The following is a 16126-nucleotide window of genomic DNA, read 5'->3' as shown; positions in this document are numbered from 1 at the left end:
ATGCACAATGGCATAATGGTTCCTCAAAGCCTGGCACAACACAACAGGCTGGGCAGGTGTAGGATCTTGCTTACTAGACTGTAGTGAAACCGTCCTCATCATGTCTTAGTGTCATATCAGAACTGGCTCACTGTGAGGGGCTTTACTTGGGAGTGTTGGTCTGGGATAGGCCAAATGTTTTATGTCTGTAAGGGACAGGCTTTATTTGGGTTTTATTTTCCTTTCATGCCAGTAGCGCTGAGGTTCACGATCGTTCTGCTCCTGCTGGAAATGAGCTCCACAGCCCCAGACCAGCTGGCGAGAGGGTGCCTACGTGGTGGAGTTTCCATTGAGGCCGGTGGATCTGCCGTTCCTGAGGAAACTGGACATCAAGAGAAGTCACGGACAGAACGAGTGAGGTAACAACCTGAATAATTTGTGTGAGTCCAGAGAGAAGTTATGCCAAACCTGGCAGCTTTCTTGGATTAGATAGCTAGGCTTTCAAGGCAAGAGGCAATGGACCTTACCAATCTGGACATCAGCAGATCACTTGATGTTGTACCATTTGTGGATTTATCACATAAATTAGAGATTTATCACATAAATTAGAGATTAGAACAAGTACTGTAAGATGCCTGCAGAACAGACTGAGCGACAACAATAAGTAGCATAACAAGGAAAGCTATCTGGCTGGGTATATGAGCGTAGTGCTTCAAGGATTCATCTTGGGGACGGATCTTATTTAATATTTCATGAATGGCCTTGGCACAAAACATAGCATGTTGCTGAAGTCTGCTGATGACACAAACTTGGGAGGCATGCCATACAGAAAGAACTGGATGACCTTGAAGACCGGAGTAATAGAAATGAGATGAAATCCGGTAGTGCAAAATGCGAAGTCATGAGTTTAGGGAGTAATAAGAATTTCCACTATAAACTGGAGACTTGTCAGCTATAAATGACAAAGGAGAAGAAACACGTGTGGATTGCTCCGTAGCAGGATGGGGCCTTTAAAAAGGTATGTACAACTTCAAATGTATCCTGGGAGGTATTTCTTCCTGTAGAAGGTAGGTATGGCATTTTCCAAAAACTGGTAAAGCCTCATGTGGCATCCTGTGGACAGCTCTGGTCCCCTTGTTCCTGAAGTGTGAGTTTAGCTCCTGCAGAAAAAGATGGTGAAGATGTTGGGAGAATGGAGAGCTCTTTGAGAGAATGGAGAGTTCTTTGAGAGAATCATAGAATCACGGAATGGTTTGGGTTGGAAGAGACCTTAAAGATCATCTCGTTCCAACCCCCTGCCATGGGCAGGGACACCTCCCGCTAGACCAGGCTGCTCAAAGCCCCATCCAGCCTGGCCTTGAACGCCTCCAGGGATGGGGAACCCACTGCTGCTCTGGGCAGCCTGTTCCATTGCCTCACCACCCACATAGTAAAGCATTTCCTCCCTGTATCTAATCTAAACTTACCCTCTTTCAGTTTAAATCCATCACCCCTTGTCCTATCACTACATGTCCTTGTAAAAAGTCCCCCCCAGCTCCCCTGCAGCCCCTTTAGGCCCTGGCAGGCCGCTGTGAGGTCTCCCCGGAGCCTTCCCTTCTCCAGGCCGAACACCCCCAGCTCCCTCAGCCTGTCCCCACAGCAGAGGGGCTCCAGCCTCTGAGCATCCTCAGGGCCTCCTCTGGACTTGCTCTAATATGTCCGTGTCCTTCTTGTGCTGGGGGCCCAGAGCTGGGTGCAGGGCTCCAGGTGGGGTCTCATGAGAGCAGAGCAGAGGGGGACAGTCCCCTCCCTAACCCTGCTGGCTACACTGCTGTTGTTGTAGCCCAGAACACGGGTGGCTTTGCTGGCTGGTGTCAAGCTTCTCGCCAACCACCACACCCAGGTCCTTCTCCTCAAGGCTGCTCTCAGTCCATTCTCTGCCCAGCCTGTATTTGTGCTTGGGATGCAGGACCTTGCACTTGGCCTTGTTGAACCTCATGAGGTTTGCACAGGCCCACCCGTCAGGCCTGTCCAGGTCCCTCTGGATGGCAGCCCTTCCCTCCGGCGTGTGGACTGCACCGCACAGCTTGGTGGCATCGGCAGACATGAGGAGGGTGCACTCAATTTCACATTCTTCACAGAGAAGAATGAAAGAGCTAAGTTTTTGGCCTAGACAAATGAAAACTGAGAAGAAGGGTGATGGCTGTGATGGCTGGTGATGGCTGTACATCTATATGTCAGGATGGTAACAATCAGAGAAAAAACCCGAGTTATTTAAGTTCAAAGACACAAGGCTAAATGGGTACAAATTGGCCATAAATACACTGGGCTCTAATCAGAGGAAGGTTTGTGACCATGTAGACTAGAGAGGCTCAAAAACAGCCTTCCAGTAGGAGCTGGGGACAAATAACACCTTGTTATAAGAACAAACTTGGCATGTTTAGGGAAAGGATTATAGCACCTGGACTTGGAGGATACAGACTTTGGGGGCTGTTTCCTGGGGAATGCTGAGCCTCGAGGGACTTGGCTTTCAGTGGATTTAGACCAGGTCTCATACCAGAAGTCTTTTTAGGGCTAGTAATTTCCCCACCTGGACAGGACCTTATTTTCAAGGGACTAAAGCTCCTGTTACCTGGTAGGGACAGTAAGGTGGTGATGTCTCAGGGTGCTTTACTACTTACCCAGGTTTGTGCAGATAGAGGTTGGTGGGAATCAGATGGTTTGTGTTTGGACTCCAGTAGCGTGTATGTGATTAATCTGGCTGTGTTAATGGATACTGCACCCGATCCTGTGGTTTGGGTGTGTTGATTCTGCATGTGGTGTGTGTCTGTTGGGTGTTCGAGTTGGTTTATGTTCCTGGGTATCTACGGGACCCGATTAATACTCCCAGGTTAATGCAAATGCAAACAGAGCCACAAAAGGAAGGCCTGGCCAAAAATTGCATATTGCACAGTGTACAACTGGCTATCACTGCATTTGTCGGATAAATAGGAAATGGGATATATTAATCCAGTAGTGAGCAGGGAGTGCACTTGTTAACTTGTCAGTGGTGGCTAAAAATAAGTGTTTAGGTCTGAAGTAGCAGTAACAGCTAAATGTGAGTTATGACTATTGTCGTTTTTCAGCTGCTAGGCGAAAGCAACGCCTTGTTTTTGCTGTATCCCTCATATCCTCTGAACAAGTTTTCCATGGAGCTCAAAGGAACCTTCTACCCATGCCTTAAATGTGTGCTTTCTACTCCAGACCTGAAAAAGAAACCAAATATCTATCCTCTAAACTGGATTTCCAAAGAATTTCCAAAAACCCATGTGCTGTCCAAAAAAAAACAACACACCAAACCAAACCAACCAACCAACCAAAAAAAAAAAACAACAGGAAGAGAAACTGCGAGAGATGGTGAAATGCAGGCTCTGGAGGAGCTAGCAGGAATGTCTCCAGCCACTCCTCCTGGGGTACATTTCACAGGCACTTTTGAACAGTTGGCTTTTGACTTCAAAAGAGAGGGAAACAAATGAGAAGAAATGGTTTCAGGAAAGGAGATCTCTGTCCCTCCGTGCAGCCTGATCCGCTGAGGCATCCCGGCAGGGAACAAACGTCCAGCTGGGAAGGTGAGCTGGTTTCACAGGTCCGGCTCAGCTCAGAAAGTGCCAGCCAGGCTTCCCTGAACAAGCAGGCACCCGAATGTCTGTGCAACTTGCGGGTGCTGATTGTTGCGCTGATTTCAGTGGCTCTTTCAGGGTTAAAGTGAAGCATTTGCTTCAGGGCTTTCTGGAGCTGAGCCAGGCTAATCTACCTCTCTAGATGCTGGCCCAAAGCAATTCCTGAAAGCTCTGTCTTTCCACCAGGCAATCCCTTGACTTGCAAACTATCAAATACTTGGAGCTGCCTAGGCTGTATGTTATTTTCTGGTACCTTGCAGTTTCCCGCAACTCTGTGTTTAGGAGCTTGTGTAAATTCTGTTCCCATATTTCACTCTTGGAGTCCTCCGCTGTGGCCATTTCCATAGCTTAGCCCAGCACATCTGGCCACTTCTAATAACCCTGGGGAAAGCATGTCAGGTTAACACTCACATCTCTCTTCCTTTGCTTTGCTAGCCGAAGTGTTGAGCTCCCCAGAAAGATCTGAAGAGATGGTTGATGCAAAGAGCAAAAGTTGCGTGATGTGAAGGAAGGAAGAAGCCAAAGAAAAGCCAGAGAAGGCTTTTTAGCCTGCAGCTTTCCTCTCCCTTGATCTGACCTGAAGCACAAGGTGGGCAAACACTTTTTTCTGTAGATGGCAATTGCCACAATTGAATGGGTACTCACACTATGTTCCTTTCCATGTACATGGAGTGGGGACTAAAAAAAGGGGATTAGGCAGTGAATCAAGCTGGATGTTTTTATTAGGCACAATTCATGAAAAGAAATAGCTGACAATAAACAACAAACCCGGATATTTCGGTCTTCTGGCATTGCCTTCCTAGCGAGGAAGGGAGTCCAGCCTGCCCAGCCATAGCTGTCTGTGAGTGGACACTCAACTTTTTCAACCCTTCCCTTGCAGGTCCTGCATCATCCCTGGGTGCTCCAGGAGCTGCTGAGTGAAAAATGCTGCCAATTAAGAAGAGGACTGTGGATCCCTGCTGAGGGAGAGCTCACAAAGACCTGTTGTCTCCACCCACAGGTCACTAGATCAGCTCCACGTAAAGATGTGGCAGATCTAATTTGTAACGACTCTTCGTTGCTGAGAGGCCAGCACTTCCCTCTATGAGGCTCAGCTGAGGCTGTGGAGTGAAGAGGTGACTCCAATTCCCTGTGTGAAGAGGGGTGCAAGAAGGGAGGCTTTCTCTCTGCTAAAGAGACCGGAGTTTACTGGGCTGCTGAAGCAGAGAGGGGCAGTATATCTGTTGCTCTCTTTGCCCAGGGCATATTGGCTTTTCCTACAGGTTTTGATTGCACCCTTCATTAAAAGAGCCATTCCTCCCTCCAAATTAGGTGGAATTCAGTGCTGAAAGAATCCAGCCCAAGTCCCAGTTTATTTCTCCATAAAACATCTGTATTGTTCTTCCAGGATGGCTCTGCCAAATGAGTCCTCAATAAACCCAAAACCTGGCAATAGACAAAACGCTCCAAAGCGCCTTTTTAATATGGAAAAGTATCCTGCAGTGTCGCAATCTTCCAGTGGAGACCACCCCCTACCCCTGAGAAATGCAGAATAGCACCACGCCACAATTTGCCTGGGGTAAAGAAACAGAGCTGGGCCTATGCTGGTTTACTCCAGCCAGAGGATCTGGCCTATAGTTTCTTGTTTTTCTTTTTTTTTTTTTTTCCTTTTGTTTTTTTCCTAAGATCCTTAACTTCTTTTTCCCTTTTTATTTTTTTTTCCTGTGGATAGGAGCTTTGCAAGTTCCTTCTTTTATTGTTAGCTCATTTGGCAGGAGCAACCAAGCAACAAAAGTGTTTTATTTGGAAATAGTTGAGGGGGAAGTCGACAATGTCCGAGCTCCACTCTGATTGAGTGAGCTCTGGGAGGTTTTCACCTCTGCTTCCAGGCTGCACCAGGCTGGGATTATCTCATTTGATTTCATTGGATCTGTGCGCAGTAAAGAAGTGAGGAAAATTAAAGGTTAGTGAAGTTTGCCTTTGTGTCAGGCTAGAAGCTTTTAGTTATTTAAGTGTAAAGCGCTCTCTCTCTCTCTTCCCTCTCTCTGGACTGAAATACCATGCAATATTCTACTTAGCTGATTTGACTCAATACATGGAGTGTGACTTCCACGGCTTGTTTTCCATTGCAGAAGAGATCCTGAGAAAGAAGCACAGGGGAGATGAGATGCCTATATTGGCTAAAGGGGAAAAATGTAGTGTGTGAGAGGCACTCGTGGCCGAATCTCCTCCATATGGGTATCCCGCTTAGCAATGCTCACTCTTTTATGGCCAGCACTAATGCATGCTATGATTTTGATCTGTGATGTTGCCTACGTCTGTTGATTTCTTTCCCAATCTTTAAGACCCCTTCACAAAAGCTCCACTCAGCGGAGATTAAAGGCTCCACTCAGCAAAGACTCAAAATAAACCAGAAGCAGTGCCCTAATGCTGGCATAACTTTTCCCTTTTCTTCCACAGTTGAGGCTCTTGTGAATCCATTGGGATCTGCCCCCTTTTGTGCCGTGCAAGCTGCACGCACGAGCTGAGGTTTGCCTTTCCTGCTGTGCTTTGTGGGGCCAATCCAAAATAGCTCAGGGCCAGATTTCTAAGAATTCAGCACCGGCAGCCAGGGCCGAGCGAGGAAGTCAAGAGCGATCTTAATGTAATGAGTAGGTAAGGGCTTGTGGTGTGGGGAGGAGCTGCGTGGCTGTGTATGTTTATGTGGGTGTTAAATGATTCACCCAAGGCCAAAGAGGCCCTCGGTGTCGGGACCAAGATGAGCCCTTCAGAGTACGTCGGAGCTTGGAGCAGATATTCAGCTCCTCATTTCCCACCGGGGATGGTTGGGTGAGATTTTCAGAGCTCGGTGCATGTGTGTGTGCTGTGCTTTTCTGAAAATCTGGCTGCTTACTGCAGCATCTCAGTATGAAGGGGGTTAATCAGGAAAGAGGGGCTGCTGCTGAAGAGCTGAGCTCTAGGGGAGTTATCGCTGACCCCGATAACCTCTCTGGCCTGGGCATGGGCCATGCAGCATCGCTGCACCTGCAGAGCTTCTCCAGCCACTGCCTGCAAATAGTTTCCTGCTTCACTGGGGACTTAGTAGCAGTAATTAATTGATGCTTCGAAGAGCACATGATGATAGAAAAAAGCTGTTTACCAGATAAATTACTAGCACCCTGTGGTCATTTGCAATTGGAATGTACTATTCCCTGCAGGGGATGACTCGTGTCATTGCTATGTGGTGCTGGAGAGCTGATTAGAGGGCTGTCAAGTGCTTTCCACCACCAAAACCCAAGACTTTGTCATCAGACAACGCGCTTTCCCAATTAGTTTTTGGGTTCTCTGCAGCCAGTCCCCAGATCACAAGTCGGGCCTCCAGAATGCCAAGAGTCTTTTAAAAATCATGAGATGGGTTTATTCTGTGCCTGCTACTTTTAGCCCTTAGCATGTGTTCAGGCCATCTCCTGCAGTTTTTTCTTTAAGACCGTAGGGACCACAGATTTTTTTCTTAAAGCGAAAGTGCTGGATAGAGCACCACGGGAGCTTGGGTTTCACATAACATCGGGGAAGATTCACAGGAAAATCACAGGAGCTGGCAACAGAGGGCTTTTCCTTTTGACAGGGCTGGCACAGCTCGCCACGCAGACGTTCCAGAGAGCAGCTCCCTCGCTGGTGCTGCTCCAGCTCTGCCGATGCCAGGGGAAGGATGCGAATTTACAGCCGCTGAGGATCTGCCACCCTCAGGCTCGCTGCTGGTCAGTCCCCTCTGTGTTTTTGGGACCACAGAGAAGCACTAGCTGGTTTGATACCTTGCTAGAGGCAGGTGCCAGCTAGTGAGCACAGCCATCAGTCATCTCCCCTGGGGAGCTGCCCCTCTGCATGATGGGGAGGAGGGAAAGCTGAACCCCTTCCTCCCTGCTCCTCTTCACTGGAGGGGTGGTTGGTGCACAGAGGAAAGCCCCAGGGCTTATGTTCAGTGCAACTGTCTAAATAAGGAGGGAAAGATTTCAGCATGGAAAACTCGTGCCTTTCCACCGGCTTTTGCATCCAGACAAGCACGGCTTGTGCCTGCTCTACTGCGTCAGGCTTTCGGGGCACCTGGAAAAGAAAGCTGGCTTTGGAGACAAAGATCCTACCTTGCTTTTAAGAGGAGACTTCGAGAGTCCGGACACAGTAGGTTCTCTATATTTTGGGGACAGGATGGCTGCTGTGCTGCAGAGACTGCCTTCTGTGCCTCCTCTGCTGAAATATCACATCACAGTGCTTCCTGGGGTCAGCCCAACAGCATCCATCCAGCCGGCGCACAGAAAGTGCAGCTTTTGGAGAGGGAATATAATTTTAAAGTTGGCCTGAGAAGCCTCCATCTAGTTTTCAGGGTTCCAGAATGTTGTTTTATTAGGATTACAGTCTTGTTCTTCTTAGGTTTCAGCAGGCGTTTATGACTGTTACAACAGGAATGAAAAGCTGGGGCTGGAATCGGCATCGCTTTCTCCTGCCAGGCGCAGGGTTCACGGTGGAGGCCAGACATATGTCTTTCTCCCACAGATGCTACTTTTTTTTTTTTTTTTTTTCTGGATGGGGAGGTGAGCTCTATCCTCTCCCTGGAAGAGAGGGCTGGCAGCAGCTCTGAGCTGAGATGTGGGGGTCCGCTGGCTGAAGGTAATTGCCGTGTTGGTTCTCGTCGTTCCCCTCTGCCCTTTGCCAAGAGGAGAGACCAGGTCCCAGCAGGTCTGTGGGGAAGGTCATGTTTGTGTATGATGCTGTAGCCTTGCGTTGTTCCTGTCTCCTTTCTCCCATGCCCCATGGAAACCTTTCCAAATGGGCAGAGAGGGCTGGTGAGGGAGAGGACACTTCAGGGCCCAAATAGTCAGTACCCACAGGCACCCCCCCCCCCCCCCCCTTTTTTTTTTTTCCCTAGCATTCCAGACCTGATACCATTCATCTACCTGCATTTCTCCCCGTACAGGTCAAAACTCCTCCTGGATGGCACCCAAATCAGGGTGGGGTTCCCTGCCACTACAGAGCCCATGCTTCTACCTCTGAGAGGCACTGGCAGGAAGGTAAGGGTAAAAGCAGCTCTCACTGCTCGCCACAAGTCCCCTGCTGGCCTTCTAGGTCTCGGTGGCTGTGCTGGGTTGGGGAGCTAAATCCCCTGCATATTCCCCCCCCAGAGATGAAGGAGTTCAGCCTGCCCAAACTGTCCCGCTTGGGGTGAAGAACTCTGCCCTCTTCTTGGGGAATTCCTGGCTCTGGATTGTTGGACCCTCTGCACGGTAATAATTAGCAGACAAATCCTGCTGACTTGGGAAACTCATCTGAGGGTTTGTTTGTGTGTTTGTTGTTTTTATGAGAAGGTCCATATGCCTTTCAGATTTTGTTATTTTCAGAGAGTTGATGATCTGAGGAACAGAACGAAGAGTTGACATTGTTGGTTGTTTTCTTGGCCTGGTTTAAACAGCAGATGGAGGTTGGTAGAAGGGCTACAGCGCGTTACTTTATCCTGGTGGAATTTGATGAGTTTTATTGCGAAGACAATAGGGCAGATCATGACAGCACTCAACCCAGGGAGAAAAGAGAAAGCTTTGTACCTGGCGGGTACTGATCATCCGCCAGCATGCCCTTCATGTGCTGGATCCCATCCAAGAGGTAAGATGGGAATTTCTGCATGTAGTTAAAGTTTATGAGACTGCCTGCCTAAACGCATGCATGTGTGTGTGTGCGTAGCGGAGCGAGGATCCCTAGCATAATACTTAATCAAAATCCAGTTTTACCAGTGATATAAGACAGATAAAGCACCGAGTACAGACCTCAGGATCTGCCCCTGCAGCTTAGACGCTGTATCTGGCATACGCAATAACTGCTAATACACATGGTGTGTGACTTACTCGGAAATCCTGAATTTGACCTGGATTTTCCAAATCAGAACCTTGTTTTAAATCTGAAGATGACAGTGTCTGGTAATTCATGCGTTTGCTGATCTCTGGGGCAGTTCTAGTTCAACGCTGGTTTCTTTCCAGGGCATGAAAATCCTATCTAACGTGCAGTGCCTTTTGAATCTGATTGTTACTCCGAAATGTGTGCTCACTCAACGTGTTTAAGAAATGGGCAATAGAGTTTGAGCCATAACTTTATCAGCAGAGCACAGATACTCATCTCTAAGAGCTTGCTGGATCGTGTTCCTCCTTTCAACACTCTCCTCTTCCTGCTGAGTAACCTGCATCTAGTGCTGTTTTTATCAGGTTTTTGAGATTATGGCTTGCCCTTCTGCTGGCTGAACTGCCCATAGATGAGAGCAGGCACCTTATTTTATAACTCTGTTCCTAACCTGATCAGGCTGTAGCTTGAGACTTCTGGTGCTATTCTTGGGGTGCTGTTTGTAAACCCTGCTACCATGATCTGCAGAAATCCTTATTCCCTCCTTATTCCTGGCCACAGGTGCCAGCAGTGACCTTTCATTCACGCCATCCCTCTGCTGTCACGAGGCTGTCCCCTGAGGTGACTCTTCCAAGTCTTTGAGCCACCTGATTCACCAGGCCGGACCGCTGTAGCTCACCCTTGCCTAGTTGTTTCTCCTGTTCCCTGATCTGCATTTTCACCTGTTTTCCATTTGTACCCCAGTTTGAATTAATCTCACTCAAATAGGAATGAGCAGAGAAGACTTGAGGAGGAATCACCAGTGCCCTGCACAATGGCAATGACTCCTGATGAGCCACTTGCTGTCTGTGTCCACACAGGGTGGCTCTGCCATGGCAGCAGTACTAGTAAACTAGAGAACTTCGTAGGATGTTCCCTTCTTCCTGGTATTGATGATGTCTTTTAACTCTGTGCCTTAGCACATTTGGTTAGAAATGCTGCATTTTGCAGCAACACTGGTAGAGGCAGTGTTAAATGCAGACATCCCACGGCTGATATTGAGAATTCCTCCAGTAACCTCCCTTCAGTTCAGCTGTTCTGACAGTACAACTTGCTATCATCTCCATTTTAGCCTATTTATTATCCTCCTTACAGCACTTGTCTTATCCCTATCTTCTCCAGTTTAACTAGTCATTTTGTGTGGCAACATATCAAGGGTTTCCCTGGTATTTGGATAGAGTTGGCACAAATGGCTGTTGTTGTTATACCCAGACTTGAAGTTTGATGTCACATTTTGCCATAGCTTTCTTTGTCCTTTACCCAATGTTTCTTCTGAAGCTTTGTATAATATTGATACTGGTGTTGTGAGCCTGTATATGATCAAGTCATTTTTTTCCTCCTTAGATAAAGGCACTGCTTTTTCTTTTCTCTAAGTTACCGGTTTCAGTATAATAAATCTTATTATCAGATTTGTAACTCCATGTGTTACAACCTTCAGTATTTAGAGCTGGATTGACATTGCTTCCTCCCAGCTCAAGCACATTCAGCATTTAAGTTATGCTTGGGTGAGTGACTTCTATATTTCTCCTTGAGGGCTTGCTACAGTCTGGGATGTACCAAATGCAGCTAAAAGAGATGGATCTTTAACTTTGTACAGACACGTTTTGTTTTTTTTTTTACTTCTTTATTGTCTAGAGACACGCTGGGGATGTGGGGTTTTCTACAGTCAGGTAGTAAGTATCTCAGCAGCATGTCCACTGTCACTAAATTGTGTGTAGATGTTTAGCTAAAACAGGCTTCAGGTATAGATAAAATGTACATAGCATGTTTTTGTTAGCTCCATCTTTAGAGAAGGAAGCCTTTCTCTTTCCTGCTAAAGAGGGGTTTTAATATCTGCAGTTTTCATATACTGCAAGTCAAGCATGTGAAGAGACTATTACCTTTCCAGGACACGCTGCACGAGGAAGGCAAACCAATGTTAATTTGAAAGCATGGCTGTAATAAGCCTACTTCGACATCAGACCTCTCTGGATGATGAGCTGGGATCCGTTATGAAAGGATCTTTGTCACGAATTGGCAAACAGAATGGCTGAGATCCAGGGCAACGCTTCTGCAGACATGAAGAGAGTCTGTAACCCGGTATGAACACACTGGAGCTATCGCTGAAGTGCGGGGATGTTATCTCTAGTCGTTGTAACTTTGTATGTTGGTTTAGGTTTTTTTTCATCAGAGGAAAGCTCAAGAAACTAGACCTGAAGGAGATAACCTTTCGCAGGTGGAGGAATGGTGACTTTCTGGAGAGGATAATAAATGGCAAAACTTTTGCCAGGTTATTATTGTCTTCCAGGCTTATTTCATGTGGAAGCAGAGTGGCAGGCTCTTAGTGTGCCACAGGCACCAGGACTGGAGTCTCACATGGTGCTCCAGGTCATCAGCATCACGCAAACTCTGCACCTCTGACAGCGACAGCCCTGAACTAGCAAAAGCAGAGTGTCCTCAGCTTTTGGGGGTGCTTTCTGTGACGGTGTGGGCTTTTTCACTGTGAACATTTCTCTGAGCAGCAATACTAAGAACAGGGAATCCTCTAAATGTGAAGGACAACCTCAGATTAGGAGTGAAATTTGTATTTTGCTATCCACTATTTTAGTTCTCTCTTTTTCCTCTAGAGTTGTTCTTTGCAAATCTTTTCTCTGCCTGGGAAGTGGTGCTGTAGATCCCCGGCTCTGTGCAGTCACACTATTCAATTTGTTTGGAAGTACAAGCTGCAGTTTTGCAAACACTCGCAATTCGGTTGTATTTGGGGACATTATCATGAGACAAGTGAAAGGTCTGTTCTTTATCCGAAGATAAATCTTAGCTAGCAATTTTTACACCCTTGTTGCAAAGAATTAAGACCCCAGAACATTGTAAACTGAAGGGCTCAGAGATTATTTGAGAAAACCCTTGAGCAGTGTTTGTTTCCCAGACCTCCTCCTCTGCAACAGGTGAGGCACTCTGGCTGATATTAAAAAATAATAATGAAAAAACTCTTTCCCCCACACAAACCAACCCTAAGGCGCACGATTAGCATGAGTTATTTCACTCACATGCCTGGAGTAGGGCAACGTTTTAAGCAACTAAAGCCATATTCTTACAATAGGAAGTATTTAATAATCTTTGTAATAGGCAGTAGAGCTATCTGTGCCTTTAACAAAGCCTTTGTTCTGCTAAACCTTATTCACAGGCATTGTTCGGAGAATATATGGAAGTGTTGGCAGGACCGGTGACCCATGTAACTGTAATGCAGTGGGCTGCTGTAAAACAAATGAAAGAAATCTAAGGTTTTATTCTGGCATGCTTAATGTACGTAAAATCAGTGACTCTGCTAGCTGGAGCTATGGGTTCTTTATAGGAAAAATTCCCCACTATATTTCCATTAGGAAATTTGCTTTAGGAAAAAAAAATAAAAGATCTGGAGGAAACCCCTATTTTTTTCCCCAATTTTTATTTTTTTCTCACTTCTTCTGCTTGGTTAAAAAAGAGTAGTGAGTTATTTCATATATATGTTTTTATGTACTTATTTTTTTTTTAGAAAAAAGAGTCAAAGTATTACTTGTTACTTGCTTAGAGAGGGAGAGGGTCAACAAGTGAAAGTTTTATTTTCAAAAGTGAAAATCAAAATCTAAAAACAAGGTTAAAGCAAGTTAAAAGTTTAAGGCTTTTTAAAAGGGAAATAGTCTTTCTCATATATACATGCATTTTAAAAATTACTCCTTCTTAGGGAGGAGTCACCTTTTTAAATGAGAAAAGGGAACATTTCCAACAATTCTCAAATTAAGATGTTAAAAATTTTATTTTTCTATAAAATCTTTCATTTGGAATTAAAAAAAAATCCCATTTGGCAGAAAAAAATGACTTTCAGATAAAATTGTTGCCTTCAATAAATCCCAGATTTTCAATTCAAGGAACTTCAAAGTTTGCTTACTTTAACTATTCAAGGTGTAAAATACTGCCTAGTGAAATTGATGGTGGCAAAAGTTGACCTTAAAATTTGCTGGACTCTCTAGCCACACAACATTTCTTTCTAGGCTATTTAACCACGTAACTAAAATATAAAAGCCGGAGGTTCATTCTGTGCTCGGAGAACTAGGAGTGAAACTTGAATGGTGACAGGGAGTGATTTTATAGGAGGTGCTGAACCTGCTTAATCTGTCTTTTGTGCAGATTTTAACAGGCTGCACGAAGTTTTATTTATGTATTTGCCTGTTATTCTCCATCATTGTTTCAAAGGCAAGCCAAGGAGACTGAAAGAGATTGAAGTGGCCTAAATTGGACCGAGGCAGGCATTTGCTTATCAAAGAGATAATTTTGCAATACTATGGTCTCTCTCCCAACAACGCCACTGCTAAGGTACACATGAAAGGCAGGTAGGGTCTGCGCCCAGAGCCTTGAAGGAAAAGGTGAATGTCCATTTTGCATATCCCATTTGTGTGCTAAATGGCAGTGGTATCTTAAATAGGGCTACAGTGGCAATTAAAATAATGAGATACATAAAAGACACCTGCTTTAAATAAATACAGTAATCTGCCCAAAGCTCCTGAATGGACTGGTATTCAGCAAGAGCCCTGAACCTGCATACATACCTATGCTTAACAACATAATCATTAAAGAACAGAAACCTTTCCTTCTAATCCCCCTCATACAGGACAACATGTGGATGTTAGCATATTTGGACTGCTTTGCATTCCTTCTTGCCTGCTTTTGAGAACATACTACATTTTAAAACTTGTTGGGTTCTTTCATGTTTTATTTGACCCTATGTAATTGCATTCCTGAAGGAATAACAGGCTCCCACAGTGATTTATACCCTGTATTAAATGTCAGTTTTGAAGAGACACAGTTAGCAGTTTGGTTTAACCTCCTGCCTTCCTATGTAAGTTCAAAACTGAAGTGGAGCTCAGGATCCAAGGGGAAAAGTAAGAAGACGAAAATGGAGGCAGCGCGGAATGAGACGTATGTGTTCCTGGCCCCTCACCTTTAGAAGCCACCAGAATGAGATTTCAGAAAGCCATCTCTATTTTTAACTGTAATTTGTGTACTTCCCCGCTGCCCTTGACCAGTTGTGACGGCTGTAAATTAGTGCGAAGCGCTCTGCTTTCTCTGGGCAGACGACTGCAGAGGCTCCGACAATGGGGACGGCATATTTTTGCTGCAAATTCAACCAAATCAACCCAGTGGGGTTGGCATGTGTCCCAATAAAAAGGTCAGCAAAATAAATTGTCCTTGTAATTAAGAGTTGCTCCTATGTTTTTATGTGTGTAACTGTGCGTAAATAGCAAAGCGGGATAGGTATGTTATTACTGTTTTAAATATTTCATTCCCTTTGTAGATTTCCTTATGACACAGTTAACAACTGCTTAATCATATGTTATGACCTAATTATGGGGGATTCAGTTAAATAAATCTTGATGTAATGCTATATTCTTGATGTAATGGCACTCTGATGGCTGCTTTTATGTGCGTGTATGCATTTAAATGTAAAACTAAATGCAGCCTACATTAGGATCTGACACATGACTTAAATGGTAATCATCATTAGAATCACTAGTGAAACAAGTAACGGGGGAGTTCTTTAAGCACTAACACTGTACATACCCACCTAATTCCTATGCCCAGGAAATAAACATTCTGGTGATCACTTTTTTAACATGCAACAGTAATGTTTTGTTTCGTAGACAGGAGATTTAGCTGCAGCTGCTCTGAGGAGGATTCTGTTTTCACAATGAAAGCAATAGATTTGATCCATTGAAGCTATACTCAGACTAGTTTTCCCTTAAATATCTTTTGCATAAACAAATAGATGCAAAAGTTTTGTGGGGTCAACCCAGGGAACCACTGGTAGTTGTTCTGACGCAGGCAAATGACCAGTTTTTCCACTGAAGTAATTCAGGGCATTTCCATTGCCTTCTGCAAAGCCTCATGTGTCCATCAGGTGAATGATGAGTACAGAACAGAACGGGCCTGCTGTTTGCCAGGCTGGAAGGCTGACAACGATCTTCTATTCTGAAGTGAAAAATGTAGGTGATAACGTTTTCTTTGGGTTGGGTTTATCTCGCTAAAGACAGGTGGCTTAAAGTCATGGAATAAGTTGCCCTCTGGCAACGCATGTCACTATTGACTGTTCAGGGAGCTAATATGGCTAACTTAGACCTGATGCTTGTCTTTCAGATGGATAGAGTTAGGTAAGATGAATCCTACCGTGTGATGTATACACAGTATTGCGTATCAGCTTCCCCTGACTCCTAGATGTGCCGCCAGATTGCTCTGTGTGCTTGTGCCTTGGTAGGAGACACGCTGGGATAGGTCCTTCAGCAGCCAAATACATCCAGCAGACAACAGGTAGTCTGTGGGTACGGACCTAGGGGGTGGTGCAATTAATAGCTCAGGAACATAGCAAGAGATTTGCCTTTCAGAGCTTTAGATGGCAAAATGGTAGGTACCCATCCCTGCAATTCTCACACTTTTTCATCAGTGGAAGGAAATAATTTTGTTTAATGCTGACAGTGTTATCAGTCCAAAGTGAAAGGAGCAAGTCCTGAACAAAAATGCATTTGCTTCATGGCTATGAGGCCTAGTTCTCCTACAGTTACTAGGATCACCTACAGTAGCTGTCCAACTTCAGGACCAGGAATATCCTGTCTTAAACTGATTAGCAT

At 45.3% G+C, this 16126-nt stretch overlaps 1 long non-coding RNA gene across 7 annotated transcripts in view; it reads left to right on the top strand.

Moving 5' to 3' along the window:
- Positions 1–36: 36 nt before the first annotated feature.
- The window catches only part of LOC121070318, a 32319-nt gene continuing 16229 nt past the window's right edge, over positions 37–16126 (top strand). For 6 of the 7 annotated variants that reach the window (XR_005820012.1, XR_005820013.1, XR_005820011.1 and 3 more), the window contains exons 1-6: positions 37–398; positions 4053–4206; positions 6057–6251; positions 7201–7333; positions 8545–8638; positions 8750–8851. This is a non-coding gene — a long non-coding RNA (uncharacterized LOC121070318). Of the gene's footprint in view, positions 399–2884; positions 3567–4052; positions 4207–6056; positions 6252–7200; positions 7334–8544; positions 8639–8749; positions 8852–16126 lie in introns of those variants that run through there. The other variant, XR_005820010.1, reaches the window with a different exon arrangement.

The sequence above is a fragment of the Cygnus olor genome, chromosome 5 (assembly GCF_009769625.2).
Source record: "Cygnus olor isolate bCygOlo1 chromosome 5, bCygOlo1.pri.v2, whole genome shotgun sequence".
Taxonomy (NCBI): Eukaryota; Metazoa; Chordata; class Aves; order Anseriformes; family Anatidae; genus Cygnus; species Cygnus olor.
Note: the sequence above shows the minus strand (reverse complement) of the source record. Positions and strands in the feature narration are given on the sequence as shown.